The following is a 24,116-nucleotide window of genomic DNA, read 5'->3' as shown; positions in this document are numbered from 1 at the left end:
GTGACAGGAAACATAATTCTAAACTTGTAACTAATTAAAACTTAAATCTTTGAACTTATCCTTGTACCTACAGATATGGGATGATTTCACCCCAAGTCAAAGAAGCATCTTTAGGCAGCATCAGAAGAGCATCACAGAAAGCCACAGCTAATCAAAATGCAGAGAACACTAATGACAGGATATATAATGAAAAATTATATATCTACAACACAAGACTTACTTGCACATAAAGTTCAGGGAATGTTGTTGAGGAAAAAAGAGAGATTGCAAGAGCCAGAGGAACACAAATTCTGTTGTGATATTGTGCTTTTAGCTATGATAGGAGAGGTGAAACAATAAAATCGCAGTGACACAGCAGATTGGCCATGACCTAATAATGCCAGCAACAGTTGACATCACAATATGGATAGGGGAAATATCATAGGATATCATTAATAGATGAAGAACTATGGGAAAATCATCAACCCTTGAGAAATGAAGAATTTCTTTCAAGGACAATTTTTTTTATTGGATATTTTATTTACATTTCAGATGCCATCCCCTTTCCCCGTCCCCCCCCCCCCCAGAAAACACCTATCCCATGCCCCCTTTTTCTTTTTGCTTTTATACACTTTTTAAAAATGTTAAGCAAAGGTTTTATAACTTTGTTAATGCTCAATCAGAAGTGTAACCTAATACCCAGCCTATATATATCAACTATCTTTGACTGGTGGAGACACGTGAACAACTGCCTCCATATCCCCCCTCTCTTTCTCTCTCTCATCACCTAGCTTCTCCTCTTCTTCTTCTCCTCCTCTCTTTACTCCTTCTCTTCCTCTCAGTACCCCTCTCACCTTAGCTCCTCCTACATATCACCCTTCCTGTTAAAATAAAACTTTTCTCTCAAAATATAATTAGAGCATAATTATGCCAACCAAATTATCTAATACGCAGTGGTTAGTCCTTGGAAACATATGTGTAAACAACATTAAATAGAAGCATCAGGATGTACACACACACACACACACACACACACACACACACACACACATACACATGTGTATGTGTGTGTGTGTGTATTTAAAGAAAAAGTGGCCATAATTTTGAGAGAAAGAAGTAGGGCTTAGGAGTTGTTAGTGCTAGGAAAGGGAGTAAGAAATTAGGTAAAAATAAATACAAATAATGAGAGCCCTCCTGTTAGGCTAACTGGATAAAAACAAGTCTGTTTTCATGTTGCTATGAGAGAAAGAACATAGAATTTGATGTAGTGACTTTACTGAATTCAAATACATTAAACATGTGCAGCGTGATTTCTGTTGACTAGAAATTCTATGTCTAGAGTATAACTCAGCAGTCATGAAAAGGAAAATATCAGCTATCACTAAGTACTATCATGTAGCATTTACAAAGAGAACACAGGAAATTGTTTATAGGTAATTAATAGGGTGGATTACACATTTACTAATGTCATGTAGTACAGTATTGAGCAGGCAAGTATAATACAGCATTAATGCAAAAGCTGGAGCCATAAAGATTTCATTGGTGTAGTTATTCTTGTATAAACACAAACATATCAAAGTAAAATCTCCAGATAGCTATTTCCCGCTGTTGGTATTTTGAGAGGCTTTACTTTCTCTTCACATGTGTATCTGTTTTCTTATTGATACATGTTACTTTTATAATAGTGTAGAGATGGGTTGTAAGTATGACTCAGTGGTGTAAAGCTTCTGCCATAAAAGCATGTGACTTGAATTGAGATTTTCAGAATTCATATATAGCTGAAATTCATAGGTTTGGCTACTTCTACCCAGAGTTCTTATGAGGACATTGAAGGTAGAAAAAGGGTAAGTCCAAGATGATTGTGGACCAGATAGCCTGCAAAAAGGCATCAGAACAGAAGAAAAAAACAAAAGTGGAATCCTTGTCTCAGAACAGAGTGAAAGTTCCATACACACAACATGGCAAATGCGTGCTAGCCTTCACACACAAATGTACACAAATACACACACACATAAGTGCACATCACATATATACTAAAGAAACTTATAATTTCAACAAGTTTCATGGCAAGAGAAAACACACCATGTGGGTTTTATCATATGATATCTCACAATTACTGATACCGTCTTATCGCTGGGTGAACCTCAGTTTTTTGTAATGTTAAAGTTCCCTAGAGTTATTGTGCAGCGAGTCTATAGTTATAGGAGTATTAGTATTAAAACTTCCTGTGGTACAATAAACAGTTACTTCACAATATTTGCATTGTATACTTAAAAACTGATAGCAGGTTAAATTTTATGTTATATAGTGTCTTAGGGTTTCTGTTGCTGAGAAGAAATAAGAAACAGGGTTTATTTAGCTTAAACTTCCACATGGCTGTTCACCACCACAGGATGTCTGGACAAGAACTCAAGCAGGATTGGAGCCTATAGGCAGGAGCTGATGCAAAGGCCATGACGGGATGTTGTTTACTGGCTTACTCCCTATAACATGCTCAGCCTGCTTTCTTATAGAGCCCAGAACCACCAGCCCAGGGATGGCACCACCATGTTCTGGGTCCCTTCCCATTGATTACTAATTAAGAAAATGCTAGATTTCTTGTAGGTGTTTTTGTCAGCTGAGGATCCTTCCTCTCTGATGACTCTAATTTGTGTCACAGGAAACCAGTCAGTACAACTGACCAATTGGCAACTTGACACGTAAATACATCACTATTAAGCCACAACTGTTCCTTTCTTATGCATCCCCAAGACATCACAATAAAAATTAAATAATTGTAAATGTTAGTTGCCCAGTCTTTGCAAACTCAAATTAAAACTTCAACATCTTTGAAATATTCAATCTCTCTAAAAATCCAAAATCTCTTAAACGTTCAATATATTTCAGCTTTGGGAAACTATAAAAGTCAAAATTAATTAACTACCTTCTTCAAGAGGAAAGAACTAGGGCCAAACCTCAATCTGAACCAAGCAAAATTAAACCCCAATAGTATAAATAACTCAATGCCCAATGTCTGTCTTAGATCCACACATGGCCTTTTGGGTTCCTCCAAACGGCTTGGGTAACCGTACCAGCTCTGGCCTCTCTAGCACACATAGCTCATCTTTTCGTTCTGGCTTACTCCACTCACTGCTGCTACTGTTTTGATGGTTGTCCCATGGTACTAGAATCTATAGAATGCTGGGATCTTCTGCTGCAACAAGCTGTGACATCTCATAGGCACTCTTCACAGTGCCAAACCTCAACACTTTGGCCATAACCCCTTCAGACCTGAGCTTTCAGCTGACACTGAGGCTCCATTTTCATAGATGGCCTCTCCTGGGCTCTCACAGTGCCAAGCCTTAGCTGTTCTCTGTGACTCCTTCATGCCTTTAAAACAAGTACTGTCTGGGTGACTATTACATATTTCCAAGTCTGGCTATCCACCTGAGATATAATCTTGTTCATCTCTGTAACATAGTTTCTCTGTGCTAAAACAAACTAACAAACAAACAAGCAAACAAAAAACCACAACCAATAACAAAACAACAAAACTCACAAAAAAAACCCCAAAACCCCACAACAACAATAACAAAACACTTCTAAGATTACACCTCAGAGATGCTGACTTCTACTTAATCACTGCTAGTTTCTTATCTGTAGCTAACCAGCAACAATTGTCCCAGTAACAGAAAAGTTTCACTTTAGTAGCTCTGGCATTTCGTTAATCACATATAATTGTTCAGTCCCAGCAAAGAAGAATCACATAATGTTAAATCAATATACTAAGGGGCCTTGATAGAGTCTTTAATCATTTCTCTGAAATCTCACAGGCCAGCCCTCCACCTTCTGCACCGCCCTCACCATTCTAATCCTTCATGGTCCTACACAACACCCTTTTGAGTTCTTGAAACTCAATGGTTCTTTAAGGCCAAAGTTGCAAAGTTTTTCCACAACCAGGCCTGTCACAACAATACTCTACTGCAGGTACCAATTAATATTCGTTAGGGTTTCCATTAATGTGATAAAACACCATGAGCCAAAAGGCAAGTTGGGGAGAATGGGTTTATATGTCCACATTGCTATTCATCACCAAAGGAAGTCAGGACAGTAACTCAAGCAAAGCTGAAATCTGGAGGCAGCAGCCGATGCAGAGGACATGAAGGAGTGCTGCTCACTTGCTTGCTCTCCATGGATCTACTTGTTTTCTTATAAAACCTTAGATCACCAACCCAGAGATGGCATCACCCACCATGGACTGGGCCCTCCCACATTGATCACTAATTGAGAAAATGCTGTACAGCTGGATCTCTGGGAGGCATTTTCTCAACTGAGGCTCCTTCCTCTCTAATGACTCTAACTTATGCCCAGTTGATATTAAAAAAAAACCCAGCAAGTACATATTGTTTTGACTGTAATAAAACTATGCCCTAGAGTCCTAAGAGTATAATCTTGATTTATTCTTTTAACAGGAATAGTATTAAACTGATACCTGCCTTTGGAGTAAAGCAGTAGTAGAGAAAATGTGGAAAATTGATCAGGTGAGCAAACTTTGTAGCAATAAAGAAGCAGAGATTAGACTATAAAGGAGGACACTTCAACTGTAACCCCTTTTCTGGGTAGGTTGAATATTAATAAAGTAATAAGCAAACACAGGGAACCTCCAGCCAAACCTTCAAAAACATAATCCATATATGGAAATGAATATCAAGTGAATAATTTAATAGAAGAAAGTATACACTCATAAATAATTACATCTATAATTTGCAAATAAGCAATGTTTCCTTAATTCATTCTGCTATGTAACTTAAGTCAAGGCCATGCTAACACTGTTAGAATGGTGTTGACTTTTCATGTTGCTTGTCAATGGTATAGTTGCATATGAAGTAAATTAGATTTACATGAAGGATATTGCTTTCAGTATGAAGATGTCAAACAGGGTGATGAAATGCTCTGTTGGAAGGAATCTGTCATATTTCTCAGGAGATGTGTTATTTACTGTTATAGGTAATGAATCCCACCAAGAAGCTGGAGGGTGACATGAAACTGATGGACGTGCAGTAGGAACAGCTTCATTGCAAACTTACTGCTGTTTTCTTCTAAGAGATGTCAGTAACAAGGCCTTCACATTGTACTCTGTTTTTACAATAAGTGTCTTTGAATTTAAATACACACACATACACCCACACTATATCTATCTATCTATCTATCTATCTATCTATCTATCTATCTACATATATGTATTGTGTGTGTGTTGGGTGTTTTATAGATAAATAATCTGTAACTCTTGCTTCCAAAAGTAAATTTGTCTTATTGGTTATTGTGGTGTTTTGAATGAAAGTGATCCCCAGAAAGGCCAGTTGAATGCTTGTTCTGCAGGTGGTGAAGCTTTGAGTTTTTAAAAGCCCACTACAGCTCACTACAGCCCACTAGTCCCTCTCTCTTCCAATCTAATGTGAATTGGATGTAGGGTTTCAGCTACTACTCCAGTATCATGCCTGCCTGCCTAATGGTAGGCTCTTCATCATGATGGTCATGGACACAGTCCTTGAAACTGTAAAACTCCAATAAAGTCTTTTTTTCTATAAGTTGTCTTGGTCATGATATCTTATCCTAGGTACTGAAGAGCAAGTAAGACAATTATATAGACAAAAGCTATTGATGAAAAAAATTGCTTTGAAAATATTTGAACAAATTGATCAACTAATTTGGGAAATTGTACTTTATGAAATTATGCTCATTATTCTCAGATATTTCTTCCCTGTTACTTTTCTTATCTCTAATCTTTGTAATGGTGGGGTTATTAGTTAGTGCTACCATGCCCATTTTTCAATCTAGAAAAATAAAGAAAACCTCCAGATTGCCTTCAACTCTAGATTGGATCTGACCTTACCCTTGTGACTGGGAAAAAAGAAAGGACAGACACACATTTGGCAAATCAGGGATCATATGGGTCCTTTGCTCAGATGGACATGCAGCAGAATCACGTGGAAATTATATACAAATTATATATATATATATATATATATATAGTGTGTGTGTGTGTGTGTGTGTGTGTGTGTAAGGGACAAGAAGGTGGATTAGCTAATCTGGATAGGGGGTCTGTCTGTGTAAGAGAGCAATTCTCAGGTTGCACCATCCAGGATGATGAAGCTGTTGTTAATATTTTCTACAGACACAGTACACAGTAAACATCTGTACGTGTACCAGAGGAAGGCCTTGCCATTCCCATGGGTCTGAGGAATTGGTATTTTTGACATGGGTATCCTTTGATCAATAATACACATTAATATAGGACTTTATCTCCCTCCCACAGAAAATAAAGTCCAATAACTTTCTTATTACTGACACTTATGTGTGTTGCAGCTAGAGTCCCAAACATAATGAGAGGTTCTACCATGGCTTCCAGTCTAGCCCAAAAGTAGGGTCAAAGCATAATGCTGCCTCAAGACACACACACATACAGACAACTAGCACACAGGGGCACATAACCAATAGTAGGCAGAAGTGTGTAGATTCCATGTCCACACTTAAAAATTAATCTATGGATTCTATATTTTCAGTCCTATCTATTTCAAACTTTAATATATGTAAAGTGGCATTAATAATGGGAAAAATAAAAGAAAATATCACTCTAAATGGAGTTTTATGTGATTTTTTTTTACAGTTGAAGCAACTTGGCTTCAATGATAGAGCTTACTATTTAAAACATTATTGTCAGAGATAGAAAAGTCACATAGTAAAAAATAAATAAATAAACTATTGGACCCTGTCCCAGGTGTAGAGGAAAGAGATCAATTCCTGAGAATTTAAGAATGACTCAGTCAGGTTCAAACAGATAAGACTTCAGATTTTCTGTTTAACCTAACAAAGCTCAACTCATCAGTAAGCCAAAAGAGTAAAAATAAAAAAATAATTAAAATACTTCTACATGTAAGATAATAATCAGAAAACTGAATGAAAAGAGATAGAAACCAAGCACACTAGAACAATAAGAGGTGACTTACTGCTGCTCTTTGCAGTGTAACAAGTAACAAGATAAGAAAAATGTTTTGATTTGGGTAATAGAAACAATTTTAAACAAGCACATGTGGGTTTGGAAACAGATAACTAGCTCATAAGTTATACCACAGGATCTTATTTGTAGCACATAGATGTGTTATTAATTCTGTTTTATCACTTTAGAAAGTATGTCAATGAAAATATTTTTACTGAATTTAAGTTTTATAATTATGCATACTTCTGCTTGTGAACTGTAAGGTACAATATCTTTAGAGTTATAGTTAATATTTTCTTTCAGTTATTTGACTTCTCTTTTCCCATTTTTAAGAAAGACACCTAGAAGAACCAATTTGCATAGTTTTAATAAATTGATCTTCTGAGGTCACCACATTGAATATTTTTCTAATAAGAAGCTCATTTATCTAGAGTGTTTGCCATTATTAGATAGCACAGAATTTTCCTGACATTGGAAAATGGGCATGTACCATCTATCCTTTAGTGATTTTGTGTCACAGTGTGGGAACAAAATTGCAAGCAAGAGAGTAGGTTTCAGTACAAGAATATGAAGACTGTTCAGGATTCACATCCATCACAGATTCTAGAGATTTTCTTCTTTTAGCAGCTAAATAATCTCTTCTTAGGACATGCTTCCTGGGATCGAAGAGTCTCCTCTTAAGACTCACCTCTGACACCTCCTACCTTTTATTGACTCACTATTCTAATGGACAAGATTTCAACAAATGAAGACTTGTGCCAAACCACATCTAAACCACATCTTGATTCCTTGGTCTTGGGGTGGTAGTTTCTTGTCTTTTGATGTCTGGTGCCCCTTTTTAAAAGTATAGCCATCCAAGCTTTCCATGTTACCTGCTGGAGCCATTGCTGGTATATTTTCATAGCTTTATTTTGTGGTTTTCTGTCCCAAATAATATCCTTATTTTTGTAGGTCTCAACTGATCTCTTAGACCACAGTTGAGACTGATATTCTTCCATAGCAGTTTAGATGGGGACAGGAAGCTCACTGGTAATTCCAATATTTAAAATAAGTATTGCCATGTAATAGTAAAAAAAAAAAAAATAAAGTGTGGTTCTCCTGTTCTTATACGCTGAAAAGTGGTTAGCCATACCCTGTTCAAATAAGTGAATGGTATGGGTCTTCTTTCTGACTCTATTTATTCTCTTCACAATGAAAACTAATAATGCCTCCACTGCAATTTGACAAAGATACTAAAGCTGTATACTGAAAATGTCTTTTTAATAAATGGTGCTATGAAATTGGATAGCTATACATCAAAAGTGAAATTTGATGCTCATTTTGCTCACTAGCTACAAATGTCTCCGAAAAGTGATTGAAAATTTAACTTTGAAACTACTCAGAAAAGCAGATAAAGAACCCTTAGAATATTTGAATTAGTATGGCCTTTATTCTGTTAACAAGATTCTAGAAATGTAGAATTTAAAAGGAAAATGAGATACCTGGTACCAGGTCAGACTCAAGACCTTCTACACATCAAAGGGAATGGCAACAAAGTAAGGCTTGGAAATACCTGAGAAGATAATGCTGATGAATGCACATAGACACCAAAATTTTAGGAAAGTAATTGAATAAAAATAAGAGATTATAGGAAATCCAATTTATAACATAGTTGTGGCAGGTACAGAATAGAAGAATCTATGTAATAATATTAACTGTTTCCATGCTTCAGGTTTATTTGATGAGTCTTCATAGTTAAAACGGTACAGTAGTTGTTCTAACCAAAATAAAATTGATAGTGTTTTATATATTCTGGATTTACCAAAAATTCTGCATACTAAAATATCTACAGACAAAAGTCGATATTCAAATATTTCATCTGGTTAGAATTTGGGACATTGAAAATTTTGCAAATTATACAAAATTCTTCATTTAATAAGCAAATGATAAATGTACATTACTGTGGTGCAAGTGAACTCTGCTACCAGACAGAAGAACTGGTAAGGGTGAATGAACTCAAACCTTGTATATCGAGAATGGTAATGGTGGGGGCAACTCCCTGCCTAAATAGCTGCTCTGGAACATATAGCCAGGGTACCCCACTGAGGACCATGGCAATCAGTTACAGCATACAAATCTAGAGTTCTCCATGCTAATGAGCTATCTAGATAGGCCCCTAGAGTTCAGTCAATGAGCTCTCCTTTCTGGACACTCCTTCCTGAAAGAGGTATTTAATCCCTGTTTCTTCCTGAGTAACTGTGTGCATTCACACCCATCATCAAATAAAGCGGTTTGAACAAATAAGCAAGGGCTATCCTTTCATCAAGAACAGGAACGGGGAGGCCTTTGGTTAGAGTTGCTCTTAAACCTCCAGAAGGTCTTCTCTCTTCCAGCCCCTTCTTATTGTGAGCACTCACTCAAACCAGGCTATATTCCTGTCCAAGGCTCTGCCTTCTGCTTTTGGTCTGGCTCATGGATGGAGAGAGGGGAAGCATGAACCCTGTGGACCCCTGATTTCATTCCATGCAATATGTCAGCAGTGCATGGGTGGACATGAGACTGTCCCAGACACCACTGTTTCCAACTCCAGGTAAACATGGACTGAGGACCCCCATTAATGACCTTGCTCTGCTTCTCCTGAATGGATGGCACTCCAGCAGCAAGGCAAATATGCACCCCAGCACATGACTCAATAAAACCTCTTAGTTTATATGCTAACTCTAAAAGGGAACAAAATAATTGTTCAAGTTCTCCACCAATTTCTGATAACTCTAAAACTAAATTTTGGATGAAAATAATCATAGAGACTACACTATTTTTCTTGGATTGGAAGTTAGCTGATTCTTGACTGTGTCCTGATCTGTTTGCCATCTGTTTCACAGACAAAAACCGAAACTGTTGCCATTAACAACTTAGTTCCTTAGGGAGTTTATTGAATGAATGGATTGGGCTTAGTTTACCCCTACCTGTTAACCTTTTGGTATTTAAGTCAGTGGTTTACTGCCTTAAGAAGTGTCAAAAGCTGGTACTTCCTGAGACTTGCCACTCAGAATTTAAGAAGTCACACAAACAACTTTCTTTTGTTCATTCTTCATGTTTAGGTGTCAATGAATGATTCTTAAATTAGTTCTCATTGATTTGACTACCTTACTTAGTTGGCCAAAGCATAAACACAATAAAAATAGCTAAGTATAAAAAAATAAGGCCTTCGTATTGACAAATACCCATTGTGTTTTAGATTTATGTGATTTTACTCTCTTATATGGCCATTAGAATTTCATCCTTAAAAGAAATACATCATTATACTGGAGAAATGTGAGACTGAGGTATTCCCAATAATCACTGTGATTTTTATAAACCTCTAGTACCCTTCTTAGATTTCTATTGCTACATATTTAAATTATGTATAAAAAGGACCAATAGAATATTAAATGAACATTTAAGTTTGTATTTAAAATTAAGTAAATGTACATTCACAAGATGAAGAGAGAAGTAGAAAAAGAAAGGTTTCAGATGAGAAGAAAAATATTGGAAGGAGACCAGATGTGAAAGTGCTTATTCTCCCAATTGCTTCTTAGAACATTCGCTGTGACCATCTTACACTTGTAAGACGGTTTAAAAATAACATTTTAATGTTCCTGATGTCTGATGTTTAGAAGATGGAGTTTTATCAGTGCAGGACCATGTTAGCCTCAACTCAGTACTGCGTGTGTCCAGCCATACTTTTACCTGCACATGAAGACTCCCAATGTGAGACTGTTGTTCATTCTGAAAGACTGCAAGTGCTAAACAGAACAAGGACAAAATGGTTGCTTCTCAATAAAGCACTTCCAAAGACTTGAGTGCATATATAGATATTATGTATATGTTTGGGTAGCTGCTTACAGAACAAACTCCAAAACAGTTATCAGAGTGCAAAGTTCCAGAAATTACATTGTATAATGAGTTAAGGCATCACCTCAAAAAGATATAGAATTTATAAGATGAAAACTAGATTAAAAAGGAAAATGTTACCATTTTATTGCATCAGTGATCTCACAAAGGGTATTCACTACAGAACAAATTACTTTAGTATCCAATGTTCTTGGCTCGGTATTATTATCATTACCACTTGAGGTTATTATTGAAGCTACTGATACTAGCCATAGAATGCATTAATTGTTATGGTTTGTGCCTCGAGGATTCTCCACAGACTCAAGTTTCTAGCACTTATTACTGAACCTGTGGTTCTAATTTGAAGGCTATGGAACTTCTAGGAGGTGGGACCTGCCATGGAAGTAGGTCACCAGGAACTGCAGGTTCTTGCTTCTTAGTCAGCTTCTAGGGTTTCCTCACATCACCAGTTGCTTCATGATTCCACTGCCATACCTAATTCATGGTGGCATTCTGAAACATCTCTGAGACAGTGAGCCAAAAATAAATCTCATCTCCCCTGTATATTACTCACAGTAGTATTAAAGAAATAATATATGATTTAAATTCTAGAATTAACAAGTGTTGAAAGATAACTTAAACTTCAGTTACATGAAATCACAGCAGCATTATCTGCTATGTCACATTGTCAGTATGATGAAATTTAATTTTTTTTTTTTTTTTTTTTTTTTTTTTTTTTTTTTTTTTGGTTTTTTGAGACAGGGTTTCTCTGTGTAGCCCTGGCTGTCCTGGAATTCACTCTGTAGACCAGGCTGGCCTCGAACTCAGAAATCCACCTGCCTCTTCCTCCCAAGTGCTGGGATTAAAGGCCTGTGCCACCACTGCCTGGCTGAAATTTAATTTTTATTGCAACTATAAATGTAGCCTGTACTTACTCTGCTCATTCTTGTGAAAGAGAATTATCAAAAAAAAAGTTCAATTCACATTAAGAATGTAAAAATAATTGTTTCAATATTTTAAAACATAAAGTTGATTTTATGTTTTATTAAATAATGGTTAAATATTTGATTCTATATTATTTGCTTAAATATTAGTTAAATATTTCAACTCCTTAATATAGATGAGCTCTTTGCTCTATGATGACACCAACTGGCCAGCAAAGGGATTCACATTAGGAATTCATTAAACTGGTAATTTTGGAGTAATACCACATTCCTTCAACTTCAGATGTTATATAACAGCAGAAAACATATATGTGAAAAATATTCGGTGACTGTTTATGCAACTATATTATGTGAAGAATTATTGCCCTAAGAGCTTCAGGTAGACTAAAGCTGCTCAGAACAGGACATAGGCTGCCATTCCTAACATCTGTGGGCTGTTCAGTTCTGCTATGATTGGTCTTGAGACCAGATCTCCTTGAGTGGTATTTAACACTCAATGGTAGGAATGTCATCTGAAATGGAAGCTTCTATCCCCCAAGCTTCTATTCCTTCTTTTATGTTCTATAAACTTCCAAAGAGCCCAGTGCCACACTTGAAGTTTCTACATTTGCAGTGAGACTACGGCCCTTTTGTGGTTCATATTAAAGAACAATTTTGTTTCTGGAGATGCCCTTATACTTTCTTTTACTTCCACATCCCCTCCACCAGTCCTGGTCTAACAATAAGATCCATACAATGTGAATTAACTTTAGCTAAAATAACTTATTGATTGCCTAACAAGCAGAGATGTTGGTGAATTAATATAATTTGTTTTTCTAGATGCCATCTCAATCATATACATTTTATTTGTTCCTTGGAATACAGTTTTCAAAAGATACATTTCATATAGATCTGTTTAATAAAGCAGTGAGTGTGAGAACAGGAACCAAGTGAGTGACTAGAAGGAAAGAAAGCAGCAGCAGCAGTAGAAGCAATATATGAAGTGCAACACTTTGCTGGGCCTTATTTGTAGTAAAAATGCCAAAAATACTCAAAGCCAAGCTTTTAATTGATCTTCCTATTCCCATTTCTTACATTTTCTTGTACGTACTTTAAGGTTCTACCAGTAGTTAGGAACTGAATTAGATAACTCTTTTAGGAAGCCATGCATCTTTGTTTTTTGAACTAATCAAGAATAGTATATATCCCATTAGTATTGCCAGAAAGAAGCTGTGTCTGCAAAGACTGATTGACTGAATCCTACTGCAGTGATGTAATAAGGTTGGAATATTGCAGATCTAGTGGATAATTACCTTATATTGGACTAGCCTTGGGCCCCTGAATACATTACTTGCCAACCTTTGTGTAATACCTAACATCGACTAATAGAGTAAACTTTATGGAACCAATGAACTTAACAGACCACTCACTTCCATCAACAAAAACAACAAAATGTTCAGAATGTTATCAGATAGCTAAGACTTATTGAAATGCCTCCTACAGCTTTTCGTAATTACCTCTTTGTTCTATCAAGCAATATATATAAAGCTAGCATTTCTTTATTCTTTAAAACTATAAAGTTTTATGAAACTACTTCTGAATTGGAACATGAAATTCGGGATAAAGTAACTGTTTTTCAGTCAAAATGACTCCAAAATTAGAGCTGTTTTGTTATTATTGTTATTGATGTTTGCATTGACTATATAGTGATCACTAATGTCATTCCTATAAATTCGAAATAGTTATGTTAAGTGCTTTCCACAGATCATAATTCAATGTATGTGTTCATTATTTGGTACTAATTGATATGTCTGCACATAGAAAACATAGCCTTCTCCTCTTCTGTTGCTATTTAATGGAGATTTTCTGTAGATATTTTCAAGTCTAATTTGTTTCCTGATATGGGAAGAAGTCTAGTAGGCAGAATAATAAGAGTTATTGTATCAGTCAAGTATTCTGTATCCTAGTCACATAGTGTTTCTTTGCTTATTGAAGATTTATTTTCAATATCTTTAATTATATGTGACTTATTCTTGTCATTTTTGCTAAATTAATTTTGGGAGCCCTGGGGTTTTTTAGCGGGGGTGAATATATTTTGTAATTTCCATATTTACATAATATATTGATTGTTTTACCATTATAAAATATTCTTTAAAATAAGAAAAAAGTATGTCCATTATGCAGATGAAAAAACTAGATGTCATTAAGGATTAGTAAGTTCCTCCAACTGTAATTTTACTTAGACCTTTAGGCCACCATTTTGAGTTCCATATTCTCCTTTCATATTGGATTATGCAGAGTCCTAATTCAAACCACACAACTATAACCACAAAGTATTCAATGTAGATGTTGATCTCAGAATTATTGCAATATTGTGATTTCTGCTTTTGAAAACCTTGGAAGCAGGCATGTTTTGAATTACAAAATTATAATTTCATCACCTACCACTTAGAATGTCTGTACTTAATTACAAAGTTATATTTATTTGCATCATTCCAAGTCTTTCACTAAATAAAGCAGAGCTTTAGCAAGAGAAAAAATGAAATGAAACTGTAGTCACATATAAACAGTGAGACAGGAAATAAAGATAGAGCAAAGCCAGAAGAGGAACTGTTGATTTGGAATCCAAAATATACTTTAGTTTTCAGTACAAAATATGTGAGGTATATTTTCCCTATTAGTTTTGACATCAACTTCCTTTGCAATAAAAGACCTTTGCTATGATTAAGTTTGTAGCTGTTTCTATATTTAACTTTTTTCTCTTGTAATTCACAGGAATTGGTGTACTTACTCTACTTTATGAGGATTGTAAATTGGGCTTCAGTTAGCACTTCAACTCACTGGTTGTATTGTGTGAGTAACTAAAATGCCTTTGAGATATGAGGTTTACAAATGATAATAGCCAAATTACATTTGCTAGATAGTCCTAGTGTGGATAATCAACTTGATGTTATTCCTGCAGACAGGTGTCTTTCACATATGTATGACACTCTCAGCATCTATCTGAGGAGCTCCTGAATAATTTACTTTTATGGCTTTCAATTTCAATTGGATTTTATCAGCCTAATGGCTTGGGAAATGGTTATGGTTAACAATAATTCAGAACTGACCTTTTCAGAATTATCTACTTTTTCATTGGATTCACCAGCAAGAATTCTAATTGAAATTGTCAGCAACAAAAATATGTGCACCAGCAGCTGCTGAGTTAGATTTTATTGCTATTGTTATTACACTAGATAAATATTTAAGTAGTTAAGAAAATCATGGCAGGGGAGCAAAGCCATCCATAGAAATATGTCATTGTATCTATATAAGAATGTAAAAATTGTCTTTTTGAAAAAAAAGCCTATGAAAAAACTTAAATAAAATTGTTGTGACATGACAGGTGCTGAATCTGCTGGGACATAATAAAAATATAAGGAGGTTGGGATTTTTATACAGAAATTGGAAAAAAAGTCTTCCACGGCCTCAATTCTAAAATGTGTCTCCCTGTGGGACTTAAATTATGTATCACAAAGTATTTAAGCCAATGTTAGGTAACGAACCTTCCATGTGTTGTAGGGAGTTGGAGAGGAGAAAGGAAAGGGGGATAGAGAAGTGTCTGGGTAAATGAGAAAAAAGAGCTCACAACAGCAAACAGCAGCTACAGACATTAAGGAGTTAAATATTCCTTTCTGATTCAGTTTAAGAATTGAATATGATTCATAATATAAAATAACATCTTTGAAACTGCACATTTTGATTCATAAAATAGTTTTAATACAGAAAATGTTTTGGGTCCTTATTAGTAGTTTAAACCTATACTGATTTCAGTTGCAGATATTGCAGAAAAGTGCAGAAGTGAGGGGGAAGACTCCCAACTTAAAGGGCCAGTAAATATCCTCAACAAAATTATAGAGGAAAACTTCCCTAACCTAAAGAAAGAGATGTCCATAAATATACAAGAAGCCTACAGAACTCCAAATAGTTTAGACCAGAAAAGAAATACTTCCCACCACATAATAGTCAAAACATCAATTGTACAAAACAAAGAAAAAATACTAAAAGCAGTAAGGGAAAAAGGCAAAGTAACATATAAAGGCAGACCTATAAGAATTACACCAGACTTCTCACCAGAGACAATAGCTTTAATCCTAAACTGTGTCACACTCTGTGCCACTGACACACAAATTACAGAGAGATGAAACTGGGAGACAAGTACAGAATTCAGATGTGACTTTGATCTTCTTCTAAGCAATTCCAAGAGGAAGTCTCTTTCTTCATTCCTAAAAGTGACATGACATCAACAGCCCAATCTCATGCCCCTTAATACACACTCTATTTACTAATAGATTAGGTCTTCTAGCCCTACAACAGAATGTGGAAATCCAAGCTAATTCTGTAAGAGTGGTTTGTAAAGATGATAGATGGTATTCAAGAACATCTACTGAGGTGTGTGTGTGTGTGTGTGTGTGTGTGTGTGTGTGTGTGTGTGTGAAGAAGGTAACAGATACTAGAAAATCAGGCAAACACAGAACAGGGCCTTTGTGGCAGTCACTTAGAGAGCTCCCATGACCCACATGGGTTAGAAAGCTAGACTGGTAAACATCTGGGTTCTTTATAGCTTCTGGCTATTATAAACAAGGCTGCTATGAACATAGTGGAGCATATGTCCTTGTTATATGTTGGAGCATTTTCTGGTTATATGCCCAGGTGTGGTATAGCTGGATCCTCAAGTAATGCTATGTCCAATTTTCTGAGGAACTGCCAGACTGATTTCCAGAGTGGTTGTACCAGCTTGCAATCCCACCAACAATGGAGGAGTGTTCCTCTTTCTCCACATCCTTGCCAGCATCTACTATCACCTGAGTTTTTGATCTTAGCCATTATGACTGGTGTGAGGTGGATTCTCAGGGTTGTTTTGATTTGCATTTACCTGATGATTAAGGATGCTGAACATTTCTTTAGGAGTTTCTCGGCCATTCGAGTTTCCTTAGTTGAGAATTCTTTGTTTAGCACTGTACACCATTTTTCAAGGATACAAAAATATGTGGTACATTTACACAATGGAGTGTTACTCAGCTATTAAAAACAATGAATTCAAGAAATTCTTAGTTAAATGAATGGAACTAGAAAATATCATCCTGAGTGAGGTAACTCAATCTCAAAAGAACACACATGGTATTCACTCACTGATAATTAGATACTAGCCCAGAAGCTCACAATACCCAAAATGCAACTCACAGACCACGTGAAGCTCATGAAGAAGGAAGACCAAGTGTGGGTGCTTAGGTCCTTCTTAGAAGGAGTCGCAAAATACTCATGGGAGCAAATATGGAGACAAGTGTGGGTCAGAAACTGAAGGAGGGCCCGTATGGAGACTGTTCCACCTGGGTGTCCATCCCATGTGCATTTCTATCACCAAAGGTGGATGCTGATGTGGATGTCAGGAAGTGCATGCTGACAGGAGCCTGATATAGCTGTCTCCTTAGAGCTCTGCCAGACATATACAGAGGTGGATGTTCACAGCTAACCACTGAATTGATCATGGGGTTCCCAATGGAGGAGTTAGAAAGAAGACTGAAGGAGCTGGAAGGGTTTGCGGTCCCATGGGGAGAGCAACAATTCCAACCAACCAGAGCTCCCAGAGTCTAAACCATCAGCCTGGGAGTGCACAGGGAGGGACCCATGGCTTCAGCTGTATATGTAGGGGAGGATGGCCTTGTAGGGCATAGGTGGGAGAGGAGATCCTTGGCCCCGGAAAGGCTGAATGCCCAGTGTGGGGGAATTCGAGGGTAGGGAGGTGGGAGTGGGGGGTTGGGGGGCACATCCTCATAGAAGCAGGAGGAGGGGGAATTGGATAGGGGTTCCTGAGTGGGGGGTAGTAGGGTAAGTGTATAACATCTGAAATGTAAATAAAACATCCAAAAAGAAAAAAAAAGTTGAAAAAAATAAGAAAGCTAGACTGGCAGTCTCAATTATATTCCCCATTCCATAATTTACCAAACCTGGACGCCATTTGATGACCAACCTGAGTATTGTTAATCTGGTATCTCTAACTTCTTTCCCAAAGACAAATGCCAATCACAACCTGCTAACTCAGCAGCACAAGCAGTGAACAGCAAAACTGGCTGCATTGAAGCCATTGTCAACTACTGTCATTTGCATGCAAATATGACCTGACAGTGTTGCCTCCTTAGGAAGCCACTGGTAGAGAAATGAGGCACAAATTAAAAGCCAACCAACACAAGCTTTACACAGTGGGTATTTCATTATAAATGATGAGAAAACTCATTATGCTAATTTACTGCAGTTTATGTAGATTGGGTAGCTGTGTTAAGATTTACATTGGCCGAGTTTTATTTTAGCTACTGGACTGAATAAAAAGGCATAAATGGGAGCCAAACCTCTCAATTCCCATTTTAAAATAATTTCTTCTGCTAATTGTTTTCATGTTCTCAATAATTCACCACTATAAAGCAGTGAGCCCATTGAGTTATACAGATGTAATTAAGTTGTTCCTTTAAAATATTTTACATCTCAGTACATTTATGAATCCAAAAAATCTTTATATTGGTTTCCTATAAATCTCCCTTTGGATGAGATTGTATTCTAGCTCAGAAAATGAAATTGCTTAAAAAATATATTTTTTTTTTGCTCCAAACTTAAAAGTTAAAGTAAAACAATATTTTATCTTTTAATCAGTGTTGGAAGATAGAAAACCGGGAAGATGTTTGAGAATAACTGAATATATGTACAGTGTGTGCCACTATTATGATAAATTATGCTACCTAGGAAATTTCCATAAATAATGATTATAGACATTTATAAAATATCTTGGAAACCATAGTGTTTCAATACTATCATAATAAATTAGACTTTTAAATATAACTAGGCATGATGGTTGATTCCAGTACTCTGGAGGCAGAGGCAGGTGAATCCTTGTAATTTCAAAGCCTGTCTGGTCTACACTGTAAATTCTAGAAGAACACAGAGAACCTATTTCACAACCAAAATTTTGAATATTATATACTGTAAACACTATACACACTTCCTATTTGAAGTAAATCCTCAAATACTTTCTTTTGATTTCTGTACACTAAAACTGTGTCAGACATTGGATTAGTGAAAACCTTTTTCTAGTCTGTATGCTGTTGTTTTGTCCTATTGACAGTGTCCGTTGCTTTACAGGTATTGGGTTTCATTAGGTCCCATTTATAAGTTATTGATCTTCGTGCCTATGCTATTGGTGTTCTGTTCAGAAAATTGTTTACAGTCACATGCATTCAAGACTATTCCCCATCTGCTTTTCTATTAAGTTCAGTTTATCTGGATTTATGTTGAGGTCTTAAACCCACTTGGACTTAAGTTTTGTGCAGGGTAATAGTTATGAATATATGTGCATTCATCTACATACTAACATTCAGTCATAACAGCACCATTTGTTGAAGATGTCTTTTTCCCCACTGTATATTTCTGCTTTCTTTATTAAAAAAAAAAAAAAAACAAAAAAAAACAAAAAAAACTATCTGTTCTATTCCAGTTTCCTGCAAATGTTCCCAGTACAGGAGGCATTAAATAATCCTCACGGACAGAATTACAAATAAATATTTTTTATAATTGGTGCTGTACACTTAAAAGTAAGGACCATGTCTACCTCCATTCAAAATAAAGCCAACTTTGTATATAATTTCCTCCATAAACTTGGAGAAAGTTAAACTACATATTTTCTCCAAACGATTTTAATGTCTGTGCTTCTAACCTGTTGACATCTCACACAACTTTTGTATCTGCTACTATTCTTTCCTCTGTTCTCTCCAGATGCTCAGAAACACACATACATTTTGCCAGACTTCAAGCTTAGCACTCCCTACATTCTGATAATATATGGGATTCATAACATCATTGTGTAAAATCAACTTTCTCACTTTTAGTAAGTTTTCAGTTCTGTTTCTTACCAACCATAGCAATTCAATTACTAAAATTCATGGCAAATTAAGGCCAAAGTAAAAAATAACTCTAGAGTCTAAGCTCAAAATAAATACATTTTAGTCCAAGAAAAGTCAATTTAATAAAAATGAGAACATTTGTATGCTCTTGACAGCTGTATCAATGCTCGAATGTATGGGATTGAGAGGACACAACTATGAGGTGTTTTAAAATGCACATTTTTATGACAAAAGCTTTAATTAGTATTTGCTATTTTATGTTTAGAATGTTATAAATTATTTCAGTCATATCTATTCTTTATCTTATGATCATTAATTGTATCACCTACTATTTAAATAATGTAGTAACATTTCAAATGTAATATGACTGTACTATTTGTTTTGTGACTGTCATAAATTGTATTTAATAGAAGATAACACATAGCTTATAATGTATACAGATAATCATTTGTCATTTTAATTTCTTCTGTAATAACTTTATATAATATTTTATTAATAAAGTTTTAAAGATTTCCTTTCATTAGAGAAGGTAATTTTCCTTTGACAACCATTTATATATGTTGTTTTTTATGTCTGGGTCTTGTGTGTGGGGTTGCTTATAGGAAACCCTTTATGATGTCCAACTCCTAGAATCCTCATTGAAGTTATACAATGGACTCTCATAAGGTGATACTTGAAGGAAAAGATAAAACTCTTTATGATATTCTATATTGTAAGCAGAGATTGCAATTCACTTGTCCCAAGTTTTCTATCACTGATGTTACAAGATTTTAACTTTTCAAGCCCTTCAGCGGGATGTTGAAAATAATACTACCATTAAGAAATTTTATCTGAGGATATTATAGATGAAATTAAAAGCATTTGAAATAAGCATAATATCAACTGTTTCACATACAAACATGTGGTAGGTTTACTAGAATCTTAGCAACTTCAATGATGGGAGAATTGACAATAGAAAAATCTATTCTTGCTTGTCAAAAAGATTGGTAAAATTTAAGTACCTTTTAAATTCCTCGCCTTAATTTGAGGAAATAGGAAATTTCCTGGAGTCTTTCCTAGAGAAATAATTGTACCACAAGAGCACTTTTCAGATTTTTAAAGTTTAGGAATGATCCATGCATTTCAATAAAAATAACACAGACTAAGAATGGATAATAGATTAACTAACTTTGCTAAAGTTGCTGTGTCATTTCACTATCATATTTCTTTTATAAATGCAAAGAGTGTAAAGAACTTTTAACAGAAGAGGGCCAGGGAAACAAGAGATCTCAAGACAATGTTGAGGTGAGGCCTGATTCAGTTTGCTAGGGAATGGTTTAACAGGGTCTTCTGTATGTTTTCTGTAATGACCAAGACTGCCATATCTACAGAGATTGGTGCTTTTTCTGGAGAAATCCAGAATTCACTGATGAGAAATACCAACTTTAAATATCTATCTGTCCTAGCCAGGACTACCCACTAAGCACTTTACTGCATACCATACTATTTCTGACTGTGATACAACACTCTAAACCTGCCCTTGGTAAGCAGGGCCGGAGGACAGACAGATCAGAAGGAATCTGGTCACTTGGTTCTTGTGAGACTGATGCAGAATCTTACTTACACGGGCAGGCAGGGAAGCCAAACCTTAACATGGAGTAACCAGGAACTTTCCAGGAATTAATATAGTTTTAAATATTTAAAATGATTATGGATTTTTAATTTTTTTAAAATTACAAGAAATGTCCAGAATCCTGCTTTAGTTTCTCACAAAGAGAAGCATCTGTTCTAATAGAGTGAGTTTAAAATGGTTATAGTAGAAACATAAACTCAAGTTTTGTCCTTTAGTGTAAGCTTAGTTTTTCAAAGTTATGATAACAGGCCTGTCTTCACCAGAGGGCAATGATTTCACTACAGCACAGGCCTGCACTGCCTACACTTTCAGAGTATCCTACATTATTCGTTATATGCTTGACATAGCCAACGTGGTGGTTTGTATTCCAGGTATATTGTACATTTACAAGAACTCGTTCCCCAAGAAAAGGAAGCTGTGGTCCAGTAAACATGGAAGAGATTTGGTTTAGTGATGTCAAACTTTAGAACAGATGTGAGAAGGATATGAAACAGGAGCATACCGCAAAACCTACAGTTGTACTCAGGTGACAAAGAAATAGCACCAATCGATGTTAACATCCCATTAACCCAGCCAGCAAACCAGAGAATGCATTGTCTGCAATATGAAGCACTCCTCTGGAGACTCAGCCATGGTAGAATAAATAAAAAGGGGGTAAATCCTTCTATTAATTCAGTTCCCTCAGACCACTGATAGGAATTGTAAAGTCAGTTTCCTGAAAATAGCTAGCATGTTGGAAGGTACTGTACTGTAAAAGAACATCAATGCAATGGAACACAATTATTACCTCGTGTATATAGAGGAAAGTGACCTAATTAGTAACTGGAGTGTATGGATAAGAACTTTAGTTATAAATTCAAAAACAGCTATTTCAGATTAAAACAAGCATTAATTCTTGGGGAGAGGGGATAAGTGCTATATAGTATGTGGCTTACTTTAATGTGACAATGAAAAATGAGTCCCTAATTTGTAAATACCAGCCAGCACTCCAGAGAGAAGCACTATGTATTATTCATTTCATATTTTGGCCATGATAAATTTGTGTATGGATGTTCCAAAATATACTGGCTAAATGTGTTATTATATTTATAAATATATAAATATATATAGGAAACTATTAATATTAATTTTAAATTTAATATTTTTCATTTATACATTGAGGCACATTATTTATACAGTACATGGTTCTATGAGTATGTTATCTTTAATATTGCCATATGCTGGAACATGAACAGCATGAGCTTTTCTTGGGATATAGGAGACAAGACAATACTTCTCTTTTCTCAATATTGGTTTCAGGATCCTTCATGGATACCACAATCCATCAGTGTTGAAGTACATAATATAATAAACTGTGTGTAGTGTACATAAAAACCTGCACATATTATTCTGTGTGATCTGAAGTATCCCTGGATTTTAATTCTAATTTCAGTTTAAATGCTATGTAAATTGTTACATTGAATTGTTTAGTGAATGAATAATGACAAAAATAGAAGAGATTTTGTGGGTTCAGTATAGAAGCAAGTTTTCTAAATTTTTAATGCATGAGTTAGTTGAATCAGTACAGTTTGTGGATACTCAGTGTTAAATGCACATTTGCAAGAAACACTTAAATAAAAGTATTAAAGCTATTGAAATATTCAATAAAAATGAACCAGATTAAATGAAGAAATATGCTAGCATGACCTCTTTCCTGCTTAGTGTTCAGTAAATGTGGCAAAAGCTCAGGTCATCTTGGAAGAAGAAACAGACATTAAGAAAACCCCTCCTCCTGTGAGGCATTTTCTTAATTAACTATTGATATCAAAGGTCCCAGCCCACCATAGGAGATCTTACTTATAGAATGGTGGTCCTTGGATAGATAAGAAAGCAGGCTAAACAATATATTGAGAGGTAACCAGAAGCCAACAGTGCTCTGTGGCTTCTGCTTTAATTCCTGTCTCCACCTGCCTTGAAATTCTGCTTTGCCTTCCTTTCATTAGGGACTGTGGCTTGGAAATATAATATGAAATAAAATTCTTCTGCTCAAGTTGTTCCTCATCGTAGTGTTTTATAACACCATAAGGAAGCATAAGACAGTTTACTACTTAGGATAAGTCACCTTCTTGTCTTAAACAAAATGTTTATGTTTTCACCTAAAGGATAAGTTTTTTTTTTTATTTTAATTTTTTAAAATAATTTTTAGAGTCCAGAGTTTATCTCCCTCCTGCACCACCCTATGTCCACCCTCTGTTCCACATCTTATAACTCTTCTCCCTTCCAGTCCTCCCCCGTCTCCATGAGGATGTCCCCAACCCCAAACCACCAGACCTCCCCACGCCCTGAGGCCTCCAGTCTCTTGAGGGTTAGGTGCATCTTTGTTGGGGTCCACACTAGCCCCACGTTGGGGCAGCCAAAAAATGTCGCGGCCCAAGCAAAATGTTGAGGCCTGGGCTGACCCACGTTTGGGCGGCCACTGTATCCCGCCCCAAGCTGCCTCTCCGGTCTGCGGGTCGGGGTTCAGCAAGAGCGAGGAGTGAGGACAGACTCGAAGAATGCAGACCAGACAGAGTGTAATTCAATCCCATTTATTCTTCAGTCTAAGTCCTGAGTCTTGAGTTCCTAGTGCCTAGTCCCTAGCTCCTAGTCCCTCCAAGTTCCAAGTTACTTCTTCCAAGTTCTCTTCCAAGTGCCTGCTACCTAATGCCTAATTCCTACTCCAAGTTGTACTCCAAGTTGTACTCTCTGAAGTGTCTGATTCTCTGTCTTCTCTCTGCTGTGTCTCCCTAATGTCTGATGTGTCTGGTTCATCTAATGTCTGGTTCTGATTCTCTACTGTCTGCCTCTGCCTTTTATATGTCTTACTT

At 36.0% G+C, this 24,116-nt stretch overlaps 1 long non-coding RNA gene across 1 annotated transcript in view; it reads right to left on the bottom strand.

Annotated features, from left to right (window-relative positions):
- Positions 1-24,116, bottom strand: part of LOC143442427 (uncharacterized) — a 587,780-nt gene that overhangs the window by 32,278 nt on the left and 531,386 nt on the right. The window lies entirely within an intron of this gene.

Source organism: Arvicanthis niloticus, chromosome 5 (genome assembly GCF_011762505.2).
Source record: "Arvicanthis niloticus isolate mArvNil1 chromosome 5, mArvNil1.pat.X, whole genome shotgun sequence".
NCBI lineage: Eukaryota > Metazoa > Chordata > Mammalia > Rodentia > Muridae > Arvicanthis > Arvicanthis niloticus.
This window is presented reverse-complemented; position numbering and strand designations above follow the sequence as displayed.